Below are 22,248 nucleotides of genomic sequence, written 5' to 3' on the forward strand. Positions count from 1 at the left end.
GTAAAACTTGTCCCCAGTGGGAGGCAACTAAAGATCTTCTCTTATCCAAGAAGTACAAATCTGGGAGGGGTCTCAGACTGCCCAGTCACCCCTTGCACCATGGTGCAATTGTATATACATAGGCTGACAGAGGTGCAGCCAGCCTGCCCTTGCATAGGCCCGTGAGGGGGATTTTAGAGCTCACCTGCAATAGCAATCACTTCTGGCTCAACATAATTACACAGGAGACCTCTCTCTGCCCCCCTTCCCTCTTGCATTCCTCCCTCTCTGCAAGCTTCCTTTTTCCTAAACTGAAAAAAATCCAGTGCCTTCACATCACCTCCCCCTCTTTGCAAACACAGGAATTTCCCAGTGATAGCAAGTGGAGCCCAATTCTGCATCACGATCCCCAACGCACACACTGAGAGGCTAGGGCAGGAGGGGAGGCAATGAAACCTGCAGTGGGTGGCAGGAGCGGGACAGGTCTGAGATGTGATTTGGACCACAAGAAAATGAGTCAGTGCCTTCCCACCCAACCTGACTGTGCATGTGTAGCGTCAAGTATGGCTCAAGCGTTCTTCAGTTACACTAAATTGTACAACCGATTCCCAAGGTGTTCCTGCCGTGTTAAGCCAGGTGTGGCAACAGAAAATAAATCCTTCCTGATCCCATCTTCACTATGCACACCACACGCCCTGCTCAGTCCAAAGTCACTGCATTTCCCGTCGTTTTCATCTGAAAAACTTTCTCAGAGAAGTCGGGTCTCCCATTAGCTCAGGCAGCACCTTTACAGGACATGTCAGTCAGGTCACAGCCAAGTTCCTCTGCAACCTTGCAAGGGCCATCACAACTCACTGGGTCCAGCCAGCCTCACCAGTGCACTCCTCTTCATCAACCCTAAACACAGTGCATGACCCAGAATCAGAAGGAAAGGTTTAAGAACAGGAACAACAGAGCACAAAATAAGAAAGCTTGCTGAAGAGAAACCAAAAGGGACAGTTAAAAGACTAAAATGTTGCAGGTTTTATGGAAATTATATGAAGTCATACCAAAGGCTGAAAGCAAACGCATACCACCTAGCAAAGAAAAACAGAAACTGTCATAACTGAACAGGAGGCTACTGGAAGAAAGCGTCTTTCAAAAACCTGAAGTTATTTTTCTGTGTTTTCATCAGTTGCCTCTTAAAGAAGGAAAATCTCAGGACCCTGCTGGGACAACATGACCCAGGTATAAAAGGAGGATCTAGAGACACACAGCTCTAAAAAAGAAGCTACATTCATTCTTTCTATCCATGTCCATCACACTAGATCCCTTCATTATGTCAGTGCAGCTAAGAATGAATCTCCCACGTAGATACTGACAGAAGAGGTTACAGAACAAAATCACACCAAAATGCCCAGACAAGGTAGACTATATTGAGTCCTGGAGGAGCACAACATGATACAGCTGCGGCATCCAACCCTTTGCTTGAATTACCCTGTGGACCACAGGTCAGAAGGTGACAGACACAACAGCAGGTTTTAGAAGGATCTCCAAAGCAGACTTGACAAGGAACCAGAAGGAAAGACAGAGACACATGAGTATCAAGTCTCAGCCTAAAGCAAACCTCCTGGTTGGTGGGGCAATAGACAGGCTTGCAGCTCGAGCCAAGTGAGCTGTGTGAGCCCCCTGCAAAGGGTTGTGTCTAGAGCCAACAGAAGGGGATAAAGACAGAAGTGGTGCAAAACCCGCAGCCTAAGGTAAAACAGCTCCAAGCCCACAAAACTGGTACTATGCTACAGTCACCACTTGCACTTAGTCCTTCCTTTTATCCTCCCTGCACAGATCTCAGGCTTACTGGGACTTGGCACACAAAGGAAGACTCCCCAATAACTGAAACAAGTCTGTTTGAAACCTCTCCACTCTTTATCGCTCCAAAAACGCAAACAAGGAAACACTGCTAACAAATGCCCACGTCAGAACTGTGATTTCAGTGGCAGTGAACCAACTAGTATTGCCCCATGGCTCTGTCTCCTCCGCACAGCAGTCCTGCCCTTGCTCCTGCTGCTCTGGACAAAAACTGCTGTCACCTACCTGCCAAATCACAGAAGACAAAGTCAGAAGATCTCTCCAGGCATTCATCAGGACACCTGCCTCAAAAGTGGGTCAGTCTTACAATCACTTTGCCTAGAGCAATGTTTCAGGTTGGCAGCCTGAAAGGGTCTGGGTTAAGACAGAAGATGCATTTTTTTGAAAGCCTCATCTTGCAGGTAACCTATAAATACTGTTTTCTTGAATATACTGCTGTGGTCAGCGTTGGTGAAAGAGCTTTAGCATGAATAGGCAACTGTGAAGTTTGCAGTATGGAGCGTTCTGGCCCATTTCAGCTGCATAGCCACCTTTCCCTGCAAACCAATGGATTCACAGGACCAGAGGGAGAGTTCAGACTAGAAAAGGAGCTGACTCTCCACACACGCAATTAAATTGCACATCTCTGTCTCAAGGAGTGGCAGATACTAGAAGTGGCCATTGGTTCAGAAAGTGATTGAGCAAAAATTATACTCCCAGACTTACTATCAATGCAAGTATAGTTTCAAACTGACAGGACTGATCCTTATCTCTGCATAGATCTTTAAAAGAATGCTCAAGTGCACAGGTCACATCCAGTTATGTGGTTGTGTGGTATTACGTGACTGCTCGTTAAATGTCAGCTCAAGAGATTTTTATAAACAAGGCAATATTTGGTTCAATAAGTGCCTTGTTTCACCCTGTTTGCTTAAGCATTCAGTTACAAGTAGAGAATATGTGAAGAGAAACACTATTGGCTTTGAGATATACTGCGCCCACACCTACAAATGCTAGTGGGGTCACCAGAACCTGACACTGAAGGTTTGTGTTTCACAGCTCATGCAAGACCATCTACCCTCACCTGCCTGTGCTAACAGGCTTGAGGCTACCTCTAAGTTGCAAAGGAGGAGGAGGAAAGCCAAGGGTGTCAGAGACCTGCCTACAGTCAAACTTGCCAAATCCTCAGTCACCTCAGGACTAAAACCCAATCTCGATTTATTCCCTGTTGTAGTAACTCCAGAGCAAACCCTGCCCTGGCCAAATGACACTCCCAGATCTATTCTCTGCACACTGCTAAAGGAAATGTCACGGAGACTAACAAAAAAGCAATGGAGATGATTAAGACAGGATAAAAAGGCTAGAAAGCATAAAATATCAGCTTATAGTAAAACCCAACTTCTATATTACATCTTCCCAGAGGTTTACACAAGAGATTTTGCTTGCTTTCTACCTCCCTTTCCCCTCTGTAAACTTCTCTGTAATGTTTGTTTTGTGCAAAGTCAAAAAACACCTGCATGTAACACTCAGACCTTGTCCTGAATGATAAGTCCAACTGAACTAAAAAAAAAAAAAAACAAAACCAAAAAAAACCCCAAACAACCAAAAAACAACCAAAAAACAACCAAAAACCCCTCCAATGACTGACATCTGACTTTCCTCTCATTACAAGGTTTGTATTCACTGGTGACCAACTGGGTGCACTAGAGAGCAGAAGTGTTGTTTAGTAATGCCCTAACCCTGCCTGTTCAGCTATGCATTAGGGCAAGGTCTTCAGACTATGCCTGTTGGAGACACTCTTGACACACCAGCAGCTAGGAGTAAGAGGCATGACCATATTTCAGGGGACTTACATTACTGAAAGACCAGCTTTCAGCAGCAGGAATCTCAGAGCTGATACATGCTCCCAGAAACCCAGCCCAGCCTTGACAGTCTGCTCATGGAGAACCAGGCTATCTCAGCACTAGCCCCTCAACCATCAGCTCTGGCTGCACTGTGGTGCTCACAGCACTACAAGTATTTGGCACCCTGCACTCCAGGAGCAGCACTCCTGGTGTCAGCTGCTGTGCCACATGCTCGTAACTCCCATGTCCTTTGGCTGAGCGGGTCCTCCCAAAGCATACACTCACCTTTCAGAGGGTCAGGCAAGAAAAGGTGAAGTGCTGTGGGCACTCAACAATGCTCCTGCCCCTTCTGGCTCCATTGTGAGCATCATCAGCACTTGGCCATCTCTACTGTACACTGAAGTGCAGCTAAATATAGCAATAATTGACATGTACTCCTTATTCTCAAGTACAAAGAAGCTCTACCTCTGTATTTTATAGTTTCAAGAAAATGGTCTCCTGTATGAGTCAGTCACCTGCTAAAAAACTTTACACATTCTCAGCTGCTTCTCCTTACAGCAAGGCTGACACCTTGTGATGCAACACAGCAGTCTAACCTGCCCTTGTCTTTATATATAAAGATATATACACAGGTGTGTGCGTGCATAGTCACCTATAGTGAGTGACAGGTCATACAAAGCCCCTAGAAAGAAGGTGGGGAAAAGACAGTGCCCACATTATGAAAGTCAGAGATCCAGCTCATGAACTCGAAAGCCTAACTCAATGACTAAAACCTGTCTCACTCTCCCTAAACCCCTGTCAGCCAAAGACCACCAGTCCTAAACACTTATGTACCTTCTCCCTACACCCACTTAGCACCTTGCTACGCCAAGCACCTGCAAGGGACTTACTTCAGCTCACAGCATCCAGCCTTGCCCTGTCCCTTGCAGTGACCGGCTCTGTAGGGTAAGATAAGGAAGGTGTAACCCCTTCCTGATGCATGTATGTGTCTGATGAAAAGTAAACACAGAAAACAACCTTTAAGATCAATTCCAGCTGTTAACCTCGCACTGCCAAGTTTGTACCAAGGAAGACAATAAGTGAACCTGGTTGAACATCACACTCATAACAACACATAGTACCATAGACAGACAAATTGCCTTTCTATGTCCTTATTTTCCAGGACAGGAAAGGCAGGAGGAGAAATATAGGACATTAAGCACTGTGTTAAAAATTACATGGCAAGGTCAAAGCCACAAAGAGAATCGGGGAGGAGGAAAGTAAGAAAAGCACTGCAGGGTCAGTTCTTGTTGTTCCTGCCTCCTGAAACCTGTCAGCCTTCCAGGCACCCACCCACCAGGGTCACTGCAGTAAGCCAGCAGAGCTGGGCACCTTTTCCTTGCTTTGCGGGCTCAGGACATCCATCTGCCGGCACGTCCCTGGGACCAGGCTGCGACAAGGAGCACGCAAGCACCAGAGGGCACCAGGAGCTCAGCCCTGCTAACCTACCGGCTCCCTCCCGGGACTCTCCCGCTGCCACTGGAGGTCTCTGCTAAGTCGTTCACCTGGGGAAAAAGCCATGGGGAAGAAGCTGTTTTAACCAAGATAGAAGATTTCACAAAACAGCATCTGTTTTGTGGAAACTCTACTGGAAAATATTAAAGACAAACATCAGTCGTTTCTGGTGTGTGGGTTTTTTCATTCATATATTCTTGTACTTCTGATTTCATTTCAATTCAGAACAAAACCACATTTTGAATTGTGATTTTTTCTTAGACAGAAATGTATACCCATCACTATGCCCCTCCAGACAGACGACCACATGGCCACCGTTCCTGTGTCTCAGCCCGTGACCCTCCAGTATGATCCAGCAAGTTCTCTCCTTCTCTATGAGTACCTGCTGGTGGCTCATCAAATCAACAGAAGTAAAAATCTGCCTCCATAGCTGTCTTCATCCTAGAGCAACAGCTTATATGAAACTATGTGGGATGGACTGATGTTACCCTCAAAGCGACTTAAGCGTAGACATGGAAACGGAGCAAAGCCTGCAACAGCTATTGCCAGAAAGATTTAACTGCTATTGGGGAAAAAAAGAAAAGGAGTCTGTAATTATTGCTGACTTAGCCTCCTTAATACTATGATTCTACAGTCTGTACTGTAAATCTTTCCGTGGCACTTGTTTATCCTCTAGTTTTATGCACTTTCATTATACATCTAACAATACATTTCCCTTTGAGTTGCTAAGGAAAAGTCCTTCTCCATCCCTAGAATAAAACATCTCCTCGCAAGAGTCTCCAAGTGTCTTGAGAATGCAGGCTAAGAAAAAGTCGCAGTTAGCAAATCAGACATTGACCAATAACTCACAAAACTTAGGAAACAGCCCAGACTGGACAAGTTCAGAAAAACCTGAGCAATTGAGGGCTTTTAGAAATTGGCCACTCAGGGCCACCTTCAGCCAGTCCTTGTTGAAAACAAGAAACTGCTTCTCACTAGATTTGGTCCAGATTTGAGTCCTCAATTGATTTTTAATTCTGGGCAGAGTGTTCTGTGTCACACCCTTCTAACACTGATGCCTGTGCAGGGCAGGAACTCACTCGGGTCTCCCACACCCAAAGGTGGCTTCACAAGCATGCAGTACCTTCACAGCAGAGTAACTTTGCTATAACACGATAATGCATTGCAAAGCAGAGAAAAGACTGCCTGAGTCCCAGAGTGGCAATCCCATGGGCCGTGCGCCTGCACGAAGCACTATGGCTGGATTCCATAATGCAGATGCCATTTTACCAAATGCCAAATCTCAAATGCTTTTGTTGTAATCTCCAGCAACACAAAGGAAACACCTGTCTGTAATGGGCTATCACCATGTAACAGAGCTATCTGAAGTATTTCCCAAGTGTTGTCTTATCTTACTTTTATCAATTACATAAATTCAATGGGCTCTGGAGTTACAATGTGGGATTTCAGCCATTTTATCTGCTAGCTTTACGTGAACATCATTTGGAAACATCATGTTCTGTAAACTGCGGACTGCACGGCCACTGCTCCCCACAGTCTGGGCAGAAAGCTCTGACCTGGGCAACACAGTCCTTTGAGAAGAGCCTGTGTGTACAATACACTATCTTTCTGGAGAAGGAAGAGCTAGGCTTCGCTCCACCTGATGCTGGGGAGTTTGAGGTGAGACCAAAGAGGAATACATGGGTCTCACTCAAATGCAACGTGAATTTTGCTTTGCTCTAGTTTCATAATCTGCAAACAGCAGCAAGCCTTAAGACCAAAAAGTGCAAAAAAATTGTTTCTGCAGTACTGGAGAAAAAAAAACCAAACAAACAAACCAAAAACGTGAAATGGTTATAGGCCTTTAAAGCTAGCAGGTTGCTTTCCAAACATTTTTTTGCCTGGAACAAAAGTCAGAGCACCAAGACATGCCTTGTTGGGATGCTGTGGGTCCAAGAGCTATCAAAAGGCAAGGCTCGAAAAGAATAAATATAGACAAGTGCAAAATTCAGCTTCAGTACTAGGGATTTTCTGCATAGTTACTCAGAGTGCAACACAGAGGATCCCAAAATAAGGCTATTGTTATGCTGGAGGTCAACCAACAAGCAACAACATGAGCCAAAGTCAGCTTCTAGCATCTCTGTGCTGAGTGCAGTTGGACAGGAGTGGCAAGTAACCAGATTTATCCATTCAAAACCAACCCTTAAAGTAACTGTGACCATGCTCTCTAAAAATTTTTCCACTTCCAGCTGCTACAACTGGAGATTTTCACCTCCACAGTAAAGCACACCAGTGAACAGAAATGGCCTGTTCAGTGGTCTTGTTTGCTCCAGAAGTGATTTAGAGCATTCCTGAGACAGGCAAGGACATGAGACCCAAACATCATCACAGCAGCACAATAAAGCCACCTAATGCTCTTTTATGTCATAGGTCACCGAGATTCCTTCGTGTGCTAAGGTACATCAAGAAACTGAGCTCACCTTTAGGCACAGAATTACATTCAAAGTGCAAGGAGAGTAACGTGCCAGGAAACAAATACAAAATGGAAAGAGCCTCTAAAGGAAAATGCAGGTTAATGCAATGATGCTGCTGACACCCTAGGCTATGCGTGACAATAGCACTGCAGAAAACAGTTGGGGAATCTTGCTTAACTTCCCAGATGAGTCACACAGTGTCTCATGGGCCAGGGAAAGGAAAAGAGGTTGTGAAGGAGGTGTAACAGATCCTGCTACAGGCTACACTGCAGAGACACAATGTCCAAGTCACTGAAGTGAGTCCAGATTCATATAAAAGTAAATGACAATGAGAGTCAGATCCTTTGTTTTTTTAACCAGTTCCACTGCCACCACAAAAGGCTTACAAAAGAAGGACCATCTTCTTACAGTATTGTCTTGTTATCAATAAAAGAGGGCAAGGCAGCTAGACAGCATAGCAATGGTAAGGCTGACAAAACTCTGGGAAATGAAGCATAACAAAATATCTCAGCAATGAGGTGCTTCTGAAAAAAAACATTTTTCCCAGGTCATTCATTCTTAAGAAATAAATAAGCAAAAATAAACTCCAACTGGGCTGTTGTTTATACTCACCTTCCTTTCAGTTCCCTGATCCCATCAGATGGTCTGTGACACACTGTAACTCACTCTCTCACTGAGACTTTCAGCCCCTTCTTTAACACTGTCCCTCTCAGACACACGGTGGTGGCTAAATCCTGGAAATAAAGGATTCTTTGGATGAGAAAGATTGTGCCAGTTCAGGGCAGTGACAATTTCAAGTGATCTTGTTTTGCTGCAGCATAGCCATACAAGGACATCACCTGAAGCGTGATTCGGCTTTGCTACCATTTTAATACCAAGTTAAGCCCCGAGTAGATAATGCTGTAAGGTGTAATCACTGCACCCTTACACACCCTTCTCACTGGATAAGAGGGTCTGACCCCGACGAAGGTGACAGTCAGTTGCTTGACTTAGGAGCAGCTACTTCCCAGCTACATCCCAGAACTGACCCCCTAATGCAGTAACTGTAATAGGCCACTGGTAACGGTCAATATCTGTTATCAGCCTCTTCCTCACTGCAGAATTGCCCAGGGACTCTCACTGGGTGGCTGTGCCCCATACCTCAGGAGCTGCTACCATTGAGGATGTCACCCAGTCCTCATGTCCATACAAAAGCCACCAGCAAGCAGGTGGCACTCACCTGTGCATGTTGCCTGGGGTGCAGAACAGGACCTGTGTCACAGGCACACCCTGCAACACCCTTTCCAAATAATCAGTGCACTTGCAGGCATTTGTTTAGCTGGCAGAGCGCACTGCAGGAGAGACACGGAAACATCCCCAGCCCAGCTGAGCCCCTGTGACATTCAGGCAGGACTAGCCACAAATCCCCTGAGAACACTGATGGTCACGATGGTATGGGCACTCCCCTCAGAAAGAAATGAGCTCTGAGCATCAGCACGGTACATGCAGGCTGCCACAAAAAATGCACACTGATCCATTCAGGGATGTGATGGTTAAACTCAGGTTCGTGTTCATATTTACAGATAGTTTTAATGTGCAGGAGAAAACAAAGAGGTATTTTATTCCAAGCCTCCCACATGCATCTAAGAAGATATGTGTGAAGCAAAATACAGAATACAGCCTAGAGAAAAAAACACCAAGAAACAAGACAAAAGAAATACCTGTCCCCAACAGAAAATTGTTGTAAAGGGCAAGATTTGTGGATTTAATTTAAAAATTCCTTTCACCAACAGAGGAGGAGGAGGTAAATCACACTGCCAAACAGTAAACATGAAGAAAAGCAACAAATAACATTTATGTAGTTTACCATAACACAACTGAAAATATAAAAGCTCTCTGGTTTATTGCTGTAGACACAGAACATGTTTGTGCTCTGAAGTAATGCATGAGACACTGATAACACAGTGCCTGCAGAGTCAAGTGCAGGACTGATTCCTCATTTAAAGAAAGCTTATATCCTTGACCTCATGTAGGAAAATTGCAGCCCTAATACCTGACAGGTGAAAAACTGCATCTCACAACGCCCCAGAGAATGCAGGGGTATGCAGGCAGTGTGCCAGATTTATGTTTGGAGTAAATCTCAGTCCACGATCATCATTCAGAACACCTTTCCTTACAGGGCAGCTTGCCCCAAGGATATACTTACCCCAGGTATTTCTGAGGGGAGGATTTCCTGCTGAAGACGGATGTAGAGAGTCATTGAGCCTAACACCAGGGCCCTGCAGTCACATCTTCCTGCTGCACCCATGTGGAGATTGCATGAGCAAAATACTGCTACCATCTTGGATGTAACAATGGGGGAAGGTGAGATCTTCAAGTGTTAAGGAAGTTCAGAGCATGTACTGTGATAACAGATGAATGTGGAAGTAAGTAGGATTAAAAGCAATCAGACTACACAACCACCTCCCCACTTCCCCAATCAACCTGTTTGCAGCCAGGAGCAGAGATATCATGAGGGACATCTTCTGGCATCAGACCAGCTCTTGTCTCACTCCTTACGAGCGTCCCAGAGGAATGTAACAGCTCCTGGAGCTGGAGTGAGTGGCCTGGAAGAGGATGCATAGAGAGCAGTCACATGTTGACACTCCCTTAACGGCAGCAGAAATGTGGGGATTGAAACAGGCCAGAGGAGATGACCGAGGTGATCTATAATAAGCCCTTGGTATAAACCAAGTCAGAAAGTGGTCCTGCTGGGTGCTTCCACCAGCCGAACAACAGGCCTTGGGAGGAGACAAGCACAGCAGCCCCGATCTTTTCAGGACCTGTACAGGATGGGTTTCTTTACACCCAATCATCTTGCAACAGCCTGGTTTTATCCATGGTTTACACCGGGGCTTGGTTTGGCTCCTAGCGAGGTGCAAAATCAATGTTTCCTTCAGAAGTCAAAACTGTTTCATAAAAAACACATTTTGTATAACTCTACTTCCCCTGGGCTGAGTTCTCAGCATGAGTGGTAGTGCTTTCTGCATTCCTCCTCTTTCCCATTCCAGAAGTTGCTTCAATTAAAGATAAAACTCTTGATTCTGTCCTGAGAACAAGAGGTACCAAGCCTGTCAGAGATCAAAATACCCACTGACCTCAGCAGCAAGTTCTTGTGAAAGTACAGCTGGCCTCCAAAGTATCTGACAACTTCCAAAAAGCTTAATGGAGAGTGAAAAATACCTCATTCAGTTCATTCTAGCACTAATTTAAATCAAGACTGGCTGCATACTGTGAATCACACGTTACTGATGATACTTTGCTAAAGACTGGGTGTCCAGGAAGCTAACCTGGGCTTTGAAATACAGCACGGGAGTGAACATCTTCTGAATAAAATCATAAAAACCTCTGAAGCATTACTATTTCTCACCAGCTCAATCTCAGGGCTCTGATGACACAAGAGGAAATATCAAGATAGCATTTAAGTTTTGCTGATTCTGACTACAATCTAATTCAATAATTGTCACTTGTGTGAGCAGTATTTGCTCTCATAGTCACATCACAGCCTGCACGACTAGTCACCCAAGACAGACATATTTGGTCAGACTTCTAACAGACGCCGACAGGCCTCACAGGACTCCTGAGTGTTTGGTGTACTGAAGAAAGTAAAGCTTTGAAAAGTAGCAGGTGATAATAAATCAGCTGTGTCCATATTAACAGGAGCTTGGCAGGGTCCTTACAAATGGCAAGGATTAAAGGCATGGCCATGTATGACAAAGGACCGTAATTCACCTCCCCTAAAGCTGAAGAGTCAGCTTCCTTTCACTATTGAGATGAAACTCACATTTCAGAACTGCATCAGGGACGACCACAGAAACAAAGAACTTCCTCTTCTAAAACCATCCTCTTGACATTAAGCCACAACCCACAAACCTTCTTTAAATCACAGATATACAAGAAGACAAACCGGTCTCGCACCTATCAGCCTTCATCAGTGTTTTTAAAATCTCCCTTCACTCCCTGACCTCAAGCACACAACTGACCGCCCAAGGTCCAACTGGCTCCGGCCATTCGGGTACCTGCAGTGGCTGCTGTCTTCCTCCACATTCCCGTACTGCCCAGTGGAGCAGCAGTCCAGCCCCTGGCAAACCCCTCTGATACCTCCAAGGTATTGACCTACCTCCTCTGAAGCAAAACCCCATCAAACCTTTCTGTTATTGGGCAGAAGCTTCCAAAGAAGCAGAACAAAGCATCTTTCCATCCACTGGAAGCTCAGAGATGGAATTCATTGTCACCAGACACCAGAGATGCCAAAATGCAATTAGACAAATTCATGCAAGACAAGTCCACCATGGGGCCCTTAAGTACAAAGACACGTTTCCATTCCCTGGCTTAGGAATTCCTCTGACAGAGACAGCTGAAACCAGGGATTCACAGGTCAAATTCAGAAGAGTCTGTTTGTAAGTTCTTACATTCAATTCAGCAAGAGTTTGCACCCATTTCAGTTTTTAGGATGCGGAAGAACTTTCCTGAGCCAAAAAAAAGAGATAGTTGAATAGAGCAAGCAGCTAAGAAAAATCATACGGAAAATGTAGACTGTGAGCTTATTCAAACAATCCCTCTGGGATCAAAAGTACAACAGAACAGATGATTAGCCCATCACAACAGAAGTATCCTAACAAGCCTGCAAGGAAACTGTCCTTACATAGATACAATGCTTTTCTTTACACCACTACTGAGGAAATGTTTCCTGTACCAGAGTAAGTGCATAACAACCAGTAACTGCAGCAACAGTTTATTAAAACAGTGTTATGTGATGCCTCTTTGTTGGCTAGTCACTAACTTCCTATTGGAGCTGAGACTTAATTTCCATGAGACTACACAGTAAAATTCTGCCAAGTTCTGAGCTTTCCAGGGGATGTTCAACGGCCCCCCACAAACCCACTTGGGAAAATAATACAGAAATTTTGTCTATACAATTGCACTATCAATTCTATGACCTTTCCTATAAGCTATTCTCACTTTAAGGCAGTTCATTTCCATGCTGAATGGGTGGAGAAGGACAGAGACCGCTACTGGAGTTCAAATTTTTTTTAACAAGTGGCAGTAGTTATGTGATACCTGAGGATACCTCAGGAAGGGCTGGGCCTTTGTTGCTTGGAACAGAGTCAAAGAAGTCACCTGGCATCACTCACCATGTTCACTGCGATCAACTGGGTACCACCATATAAAAAGGTGGCACTGGAGAAAGAGCTACTGCTGTAGACAGCTGCTGGACTACACACTGCTTTCTAGAATTCACGAAGTTCTGGAAGGAGAAAAAGTAAGTTTTGGGAGGTATGGCTGTTTTGTCTTTCAGCTAAACAATTAAGTTAATGATTATTAATGAGCAAGTTGCTACTCTGTGTAGGAATGTGTATGTTGTTGCTCTTCCATGTAATTAGGCAGAGGAATTGATTTCCAGTTGAACTGCATGTTGTTCTTGGCCAATTCCAGCCATTCCATTATCACTTACAAGGATTTTTAAATAATAAAGTGAGGTGCTCAGAGAAAAGATAGAGGCAGAAAGGCACAGTGGAAGTGATAGGTAAAATATGACACAATTTCAAAACAGCGATTGGTCAATGGCTGTGGCTGTTCTAGGACATAAGGTGGTTGAAAACTTGCTTTATCAAGGCAAGATATTACATTGATTGAAACACTGGAGGGATCTGTGGCACAGGCTTTGTGCTGTGCTCCAGTGAGATACGTTACAGAGAAGAATGTTGGAGAATTTCTAATGTAAGCGAGATCTGACTGTCTCTGGTCATCAAGCTGACTGACAGTTGACAGAAAGTACATTAGGCAAAGAAAGTAACAACTTTCAAAGAAAGATACTTTTATGAAAAAATACAATCAGATTTTAGGGGTACCTTTTAGTGCTGGAGGAATGTTTCTGTTCACCGGTGATTAATATCAGCTCTGATTATTTGTGCAAGGCACCCATCCCTCTGTTTCACAAATGTTGAAGCCACTGAACTCTCCCTGGCACTAGCCACCATGCCAGGAGCAAAGTGAACCTGGGTCACAATCACCATAATGGAGCTGCCATTGGTTCCAAGGGATGTAAACAGAGATGCCAGGAGGATCCTTTGCCTTATAGCTTCACTTCCCAAGCTGCAGCATGCACAAACCCAGAGCAGCTTTCCAATACAGCCACAGAGACAACTTACAGAAGCATGTCTACTGTCAGGGAGCTTCCACTCACTTTGCAGGGATCTATACTTGCCCTTGGAGTAAACCTCAGAAAAGGCTGAAAGCCCTTACAGCAGTTAAGGAGAGCACTAGTTCCAGTGAGCAGTAAGGAAGTCTACAGCCAGACCATGGATGTGCTCAGTGCACTCCACTGTTCTCCAGCTCCATCTGCAGAGTAATGGTCCTGACAATCTGAGAAGTAAGGACAATTTTTGCAGAATTTCAGGAGAGTAGCTGTACTCAAAAGACACAATTCGCAGATCTTTTATGCTTTTTTTCAGCCTTGAAAAGACAATCCAAGAAAAGAAGAGCAATGAAGGCAAAAGAAAGGCCACCACTTTTAATCGTGCTTATGACTTTACTCAGTTTAGGTAAGTCAATTCCGCCCCACAACCATGCTGAAGGCTGATTCCCACACAGCTGAATATACAGATTAGTGGATCAAAGCAAAGTATCTCTGATGTTGTCAAGACTTTGCAGTGTGGTTTGGGCACCAACACTGAACATGTAGTGCTATGTAACAAAACCAGCACAAATGATTAGGGTGCGTGCTCAGTATTAGGATATAACCAATGAAGGATGAAAATTTACCTTCATTTCATACTCTCCTAGTCTCTGTTCTTGCATTTCTGTGGGGGTCTACAAGAGTTAGATGAAAATCAGTTTAGTTTCAGTCATCTAACTATTCCATCTGCATTTTGTTTTGTTTTGTTTTTTTTTCCCTAGGGCCACGTGTAAAAGGTTTAAATCAGGTATGTGTGTAACATCACCAAATGCTGTAAAAAGCTTTTCTGTGTTATCAGTCATACAGCGGACACTTAGTAGTAACATCAGTTACCTGCAACAGCCACTTATGCACAAAATACACTTGTATCCACTTAAGAGCCATCTAGTGCAAGGGAATCTCCATAAGGTTACTAACAAAGACCTGCAATACTTCCCAGAGCTCCACAAGCCCACGGGCTGGAGCAGAGAAGGTATAATACTGCAGCCAGGGAGGATTCCTGCTTTAAAACTGATCTGTTGGCTGGAATAAAAGTGCAGCTCCACCAAGACACTGATCATCAGCTCATACCAGCTGAGAATCTGGTCAAGTCTGTCCTGAGCTGGGAGCAACCAGTCTGTTCTAACCAACAGATGCATAGTGGTACTGGGCACCTTTCAACCCATCCCAATGGTTTGCCTGATGCAAACAGGGCAAGGCAGTACAGGAGTAATTGCTTCATAGCTAGCAGCCTGAGTAAATTACATCCTATTTCATGCCATGAATGCTCTATCCTCACCAGTGCTTTCTCTCCTTTCTTTTCCCAGTGCCCAGCATTCCTCATGTGTAAGTAAAATTTTTTTTGTATCTAAGGTACCATTTGTACACTTGAGATGTTGGACAGGGTCTAGCACACAAAAGAGCACAATGGAAGTGTTTTGAAAGCTAATACCCCTAGGAAATATCCCTGAATAGAACCCATGTAGATTTTCTGCATCACTTATTTAAGGGCTCTCTAAAGCATTTCAGGGGTCTCAGCCCAGCACTGAAAAGAAAAGCTATTATACACCCACAATTTCACATACAACATGAACAGGAAACACAAGGAGCAGAACAGAGAGATTGTCAAGTGTAAGACTGGAAGAAGTGTTCCAATACTTTCTGTACCCAAAGAAAAGCATCACATGTATCCTTAAAGTGAGAGACTAAAATATTAAATGTCATACACTTCTTTCTTCTTTCACAGCTCCAACATACTGCTCATCTGAAATCAGGTAGGCACCGCTGGGTACTGGTATCCACACTGCTTGGGAGAGATTACACTACTGCTAAAATATCTCCCAAAAGCTTCACCAAAAGAACCTGAGCCCTTTGCAGCCTACCAAGCCCTCTTCTCATCAGACATTTAATGGAAAATGTTCAATGTTTCCTGCTTCCTTTCCAGTTCAAATCTAAGCTCCATCCTGAAGAGCGGTGACTGGTGCAGCCCTTCCCTCCGGCAGTATGCCTGTGCTTCAGTAAGTCACCTCCAACAGGTCTCTCCTACCAACTCCCCAGATACTCCTTTCTAGCTACTTTAAGACACTCACAGTCAGATCTGGCTTCCCCTCCTTGGGCACATCAGACAGCCTTGCTCTGGAATCACTCCCACCAGGCAAAAGGCAGTAAGCCAGGCACTCCTCTTTCCCTTGAGATTGTCTGTAGGAACAAGGAGAGCAAGAGAACCTCAAACTTTGACCCTGGACTTGTAGTTCTTTACCCTTTTTTCTGACGTAACATGCTTGTGTCTGTCCCAGGGCACCAAGCTAACATCAAGACAACTCTCCTCCATCCTCAAGTGCTACATCACAGATGCTACTGCTCTCTTGGACCAAGAGACTTTCCTGCTCTTGTTTCAACAAGTCAACAGTGAAGTGCTGCAAACTGCTCTGAATGAAATCAGCGTGCAGGTAATATTAGCATCAGAGGAGAGGACCGTCAGCAGCTCCCTCTTTAGACCATATGCCGGCACGCTTTAGCCTGGGCTACATCCACAGCTGCTTGAGTACTTGACTGTTTTTTTCCCCCATGCTGCTAGATGAGCAGAGCTTATTCAATAGTTACCTTGAGAGCCTGCAGCTCTGGGTCTCTAGCATGTTGTTACTACAATTACACGGAAATGTGAGCACAAGTTTCAGTACAAACCAGCCTTCTCCTCTCTTCTCTTCCCTTCTTCCTCTCCAAATCCTCCCCAAGACCTTTCCCATTCTACTTAACAAGAACAGGAGAGGAGTCTGGCTACCAAGGTGATGAATCCACTTCTTACTCAGCTGAACACTTCCTTGTTCTCCTTCTCTACCTGCATTTACTTCTCTCTGTTGAAGAGAGCACAGCCTACCTGAACAAGTTACTACCTTTCAGCCCAGACACAGTTCTTGCCGTCTCCATGCTCCTAGCACAGTGCCAGCACCAAGGAAAATAGGTTTGTTCAAGCCACTCTCAGGAGTAATTTTCAAGGCAATATAGATGAACTCATATGAAGTAGCATTTGGGGATTAGAAGCACAAAGGCAATTTCTAGATCTTCTCAAGAAGAGCCAAGCCAGTTACAGTTGGACAAGCATGACAAGAATCAACTTGAAGACCCTGGGAAAAGGACAGCACTCTTGTCCCAGTGTTTGTGCAGAATCTGCCACAAAGAGTTTCTAGTCTTGGCACTACCCCTAAGCATGGCAATAATACCCGTAACACATTAGCAATACTTTGAGAATTTTCTGTCTTGTTTTCAGGTCCGCAGTGACCAGGTTGCATCTGCCACCAAAGCCTTCATGTTAAATGCAGCATGGGAAGTCATGAAGTCTGATCCTAAAGTTGCAAATGCAGGTTTCCTGGCATCCTGGTTCCAGGAGACCCTGCATGCCTACCTTCCCTCCATCGGCACCAACATCCTGGACTGCATGGCACAGCTTCCAGTCACTTGTGATGGCCTAGCCACAGTGTATGTCTGTTCTAAGCTCAGGGTCTAATTAGATGGTATGCACAAGCGCGTGGTTTGACAGAACCAGGAAATGCATTGCATTGTCAAAACAGGACTTTTTAAGATTTGAATTTTGATGTCTATTCTCCTGTCAGTTATCTCTGTTCTTAATTGGTGCTATTAAGATTGATCCACAGAAGAGTTAAGATAGGGCTAGAAAAAAAAGGAAGATAGAACAAGATCCCAGAGCCCAGTCTGTGAAAGCTACCAGCAAAGAGCAATACAAAGGTAGCACACTGTCCAGACAGCGTGGTGTGCTTACTGGAATCAGTGTCACATGATTGTATAGGGTACAACCATATCTAATACTCATCCGTGCCTCACACACCTTCACTGCTGTTTGGGAGGTAGATGTAAGCAGGTTTCTGTTCCAGCCATATAAGAAAGCAGCAGATATTTATTAGACATAAATACTATTTTTTACTATTACATTCTGTGCCTCTTGAGGACCTCTCCCACAGAGAGAAGCTGGTGAAGGAGATGAGTGGAAATGGGTAGAAACTTGGGAAGCAGCATGAAGCAGGATGGAGATGTGAAGGAATTAGCTGGGATATGGGAAGAGCTCTACAAATTCACCTTAGAACATGAAGGGTTATCTTATAGTTTCTGTCACGCACCCAAACAGAATTTCTAATGTTCATCTTAAAGAAGGAAATTAAGGGCACTATGAGCTAACAAATTGTTATTCATATCAGCACTTGCCAATGGCTTTTGTCTCATCGGTCCCTTTTGAATTCTAGGGTTCAAGCTCTGGACACTGCTTATTCTGAGATGGACAACAGCACAAGGCAACTCGTAGCTGACTGGATCAGAAGGTTCCTTACTACACAGGGTTAGTGATCAGTATTTACAGTCCAAATTTTCCTGATATAATTGCAATAGATTCAACAGAGATACCAGTATAAACTACTAACATCTATTGTCTGCAGAATAAGAATTAGCTGTTAAGATCAGATGATAGAGTACTCTAACGAAAATGATTCAGTAACATACCCTTGCTTCCAGCAGCACAATGAGATCATTTAAAAAGCTTTTCTGAACTCACATCAAACCATTATGTTAGAGGACAGAAGATCAGTGACAATGATGTTTTTTGGATCAAATTAATCTTATTTTTCCCCGTACCCTCCCTCCAAGCCTTTTCCATACCCATGGCCTCATAGGAGACCAACCCTTATCTGTCCATCAAGAAATAACAAGTTATTTTATGTTTTTAGTTTGCGAAAAAAATTCAGCAAAAGAGTGGCTACTGACCAATTGGAAGAGTTTCCAAAGTCATGCATCATATAATGATCTCACTTCTTGCTGGAGCAGCTTTGATGGGGTAAGAAATCACTTTGAAAATAAGGTTTCCTCCAGTTGTTTCACCCAGCAGGCTGCGAACACTCAAGCAACAGATGAGCAGGGGGATAAAGTGACTGAAACTTTTACTTGCCTATGGATTGTAGTATTGGTGGTTAGAACTACAGGTCAGTGAACAGGCTTCAGCAGTCCACACCCACATGGCACCTACTAACCTTACCTCATATATTCAACAATCTGGTAATTACAGTGTTGTATGGAAGAATTTAGCTCACATGGCAACTTGTTCAGTAGTTTAACCCTTGCCCTGGGTCTTTAGTCATGCCTCTCTGTTCCCAGTTTACAGCTCTCGAGGTGCTCACCGCCAGCCAGCTAGCTCAGCTTACAGCCCTCAGCCATGTGCTCTCCAACAGCAGCCTAGCCGCTGCCATCGCACAAGTGCTCAGCACCAATAACGTCCTCTACCTGGAAGACTACTTAACCGAGTTATCAGCTTTAAGACTGACTCCTCCGCTTGACCACAATGCAATGTACTCAATGCTGGAGACCATTTTAACCAAAGTTAGAGAGAACTTCCCAGATCTGTGCTCACCCTCCTTGAAAGACTTGTTTCAGGTGAAACTGAAAAGGATGTTGGCTGTTACTGATGCAAATATATTAAGACTCTTCCCAACGAAAATAGGCTGCACTGATTTCCAAGATATGTGAGTATACCTGTCATATGCACTTACTGAGAAATTAAGTTAGCAGAGATAATACATAAACATGGCTCAGCACTGCCAGCCTTGCGACTATTTTTATTACCTGTCACTGCTAAGACTACCATGAAAACAAACCTGCAGCACTTCTCATGTTGTCAAATGTTGCCCTGGAGATTTTGAAATGAGCACTTTTAGATTATGACCATAAGATAAATGATGTTATGTCTCTCCAGAAAAAGCAGTACAGCACAATGAAAATAACTATTAGCATAGGCTAAACTTGCCCAGAAGATATATGAACAAAGAACCTCAACACAAGTGAACATTAATCTTCTACAAGGTTCAAAACTGTTTTACTTATCTCTCACTGGGTAAAGTTATCTTAGGCTTTAAAAAGTATTCCTTTTTTTTTTTTTGGTACAGCATGGCTCATAACTACTTTGATGTGAAACACTGAAATCACATTTCATTTTTGTCAATATACAGCTATAAAGGACTGAATTCTGTGCACCATGAGTTAGATCCTGACACACAGAGAGCTGTATACCAAGCCAGAATGGATTTTCTCAACAGGCAAGCAGCAAAAGAAGGTAACAGATTACCGCATATTACTTTCCTTTATGATCCTGTGAGTACTTTAATACTAAAACCTTACACTAGTTTTGAGCAACACATGAGCAGTAATACTCATATTTTCAAGATTACAACAAAATTCACAAAAACAAGCAGACCCTTGCCTCGTCTTGGGTGAACTACACCAGGAGTACTCTCTGGTATGGCATGGCCAAGCTAAACTGCAGAAGGGTGGGATGATTCTAGTATCTGAATTTAGGATGAAACTTCAACCTCTTCATTGGCACTCCTGAGCACCACTTTCTACTTCCTACATCCACTCTGAGCTTCTTCAAGGCCCAGCTGTGGCTACAGCACCATTTCCACCTCACCTTCTTACAGAGGAGTATTTTTCCAGGAGCACATGCCTCTCTGGCTGTCTTGCATAAATGAGCATCTCACGTTAGACAAAGCTTCCCTCTCTCCTGCCAACAGGCTGTCAGGTTCTGACTTCCCAACACCCTGTCTCTTGCAGGAGTAGCCTGTACATTCACCACTGCTAACAGTCGAGACTGGTTAGAGGACAACTTCGGCTTCTCTAGTATTTATGCTGACTACAGTGATCTCCTCCGCCTCAACCCCAGCTTCAATGGAGTAGGTATCACACCAAGCAAAGCTTACATTGGGATTCCACAAGGCTGCTCCGTTGTGTTGCTCTGCAATGGCAGTAGGGCATTGTCCTTGGCCTGGGGTTACCTGTAAGCTTCTGAGCAGCCACTCACATGCCAAAAGGCAAAAGCTGGTGGGGGCATTTAACTGCCTCTACAATGACATTCTTCTCCTTTCCTTTTTAGTTTGAAGTGACAGATATGCTAACTTCAGTGCAGCTAGGAAAGCTACTCATCACCTCCCGTATCCTGACTGACAACACCAGGGCCAACGCAGAGACAGATGTTACAGAGATCATGAAAACCCTCCAAACACGGAATGTCTCTGAACTACACACCTTTCTGCATGAAGTTAATTCTCTTGCAGCACAGGTAAGAGAGCTCCTCCAGTTGCAGACTCTAGGCACCATCCTTTCTCTTGTTGGGTCTCATTTTCATTTGCCCTTGCTCCTGACTGCACAATCATCAATAGATTTCTCCAAAGCAGATTTCTATAAAACAATATAATGGTATGATTCCAAACAAGCAGAATGATCAAGTTTCTCCGATTAAGCAGCAGCAGGGGGAGAAAAAAAAAAAAAAAAAAAAAAGGAAAAAAGGAAAACAGCCCAGCACATTTTCATTTTCACTACCCAGCCATGTATCACAAAATCTGCTGTTCATATCTGCAAGAACAAAGCCACACTAATACACATAACTGAGACTGAAAGATAAGCATCTCCCGTCACACTCCAGTAGCACATCACTTCCCATTTATTCTTCTTCCTAGATGCACAAGGAAAGCATAACAAGCACTGGAGTTCGTGACATAATGCTCAAAGGCATTTTCCAGATCCTGAAGCCACATTTTGCCTCAATGACAAGAACAGACTTGGAATCCCTGTTCAACGGGACACTGACCTTTTATCTAGGCTCCATCACTCACGATGAATTAATGACACTGCCTGCTGTCAGTGACTGCCCACTCTTACAAGTGATGTGAGTATAAGTCCAGCTCAGTTTCTCTCATCTGTGTGCACTGTAAAGGAGAATGTCACTGTAGCTACAGGGAGGGATCTGACGGACAAGCGAGAGGAAGAGTTGTGAATTCATCTGTCCCATCAAAGAAGACATTTCTAACTACCTGCACTAAAAATGTTATTAGCTTGGGCCTGTGAACGTCACGGAAAGTAAGTGATGCTGATGTGTCTCCTCTCTCCTTGACCTGCAGAGTGAGAGGTTTGGACTACGCGTTTGATGACATGACAACAGAGACAAAGACTGACATAACCCAATGGATTGTCCAAACTATTGCTCGCTTAGGTGAGCCTTTTCTTCCCACTGAGTTTGTTCAGGCATCTGGTTTCCCTCAGACCTTGCTGGCATGCGGATTTCTCCTCTGCCTAGGAGTTTTCAGTAATCTGGAGCCATGGTTTTTGTTGACTGTAAATGTTGCACTCCAATTACAGCTCAATAAGCCAGTTCCACCTCAGTGCAGCTTCCCCAATACAAAGTGGAGAGCAGCCCTTGTCCCTATAAAGCAGCAACACCAGAATTTCTTGTTGACTGAAGGGAAGGGCAAATTTAAAAAGAAAAAAAATTTGCATACTTATTATAAGTGCAAACTGCTTTTAAGACCTACTGAACCACTGAATTATGTTCCCTGTTCAACATCTTTGTCTTACAATGTTTGTAAGGAATAAAAGTTGAAATGTAAAGAAGCAGCAGTGTCCTGATTTCCATGAAATCACTAGTCACTAC

General features: G+C 44.1%; 1 long non-coding RNA gene across 1 annotated transcript; it reads right to left on the bottom strand.

Annotated features, from left to right (window-relative positions):
* Positions 1-5,026: 5,026 nt before the first annotated feature.
* LOC121087470 lies at positions 5,027-10,019 on the bottom strand. The gene is made up of 3 exons (XR_005827628.1): positions 9,780-10,019; positions 8,207-8,328; positions 5,027-5,191 (listed from the first exon to the last, which is right to left on the bottom strand). It is a non-coding gene; the product is annotated as an uncharacterized LOC121087470 (long non-coding RNA).
* Between the last annotated feature and the right edge of the window lie 12,229 nt (positions 10,020-22,248).

This window comes from Falco naumanni, chromosome 4 (assembly GCF_017639655.2).
Source record: "Falco naumanni isolate bFalNau1 chromosome 4, bFalNau1.pat, whole genome shotgun sequence".
Classification (NCBI taxonomy): Eukaryota; Metazoa; Chordata; class Aves; order Falconiformes; family Falconidae; genus Falco; species Falco naumanni.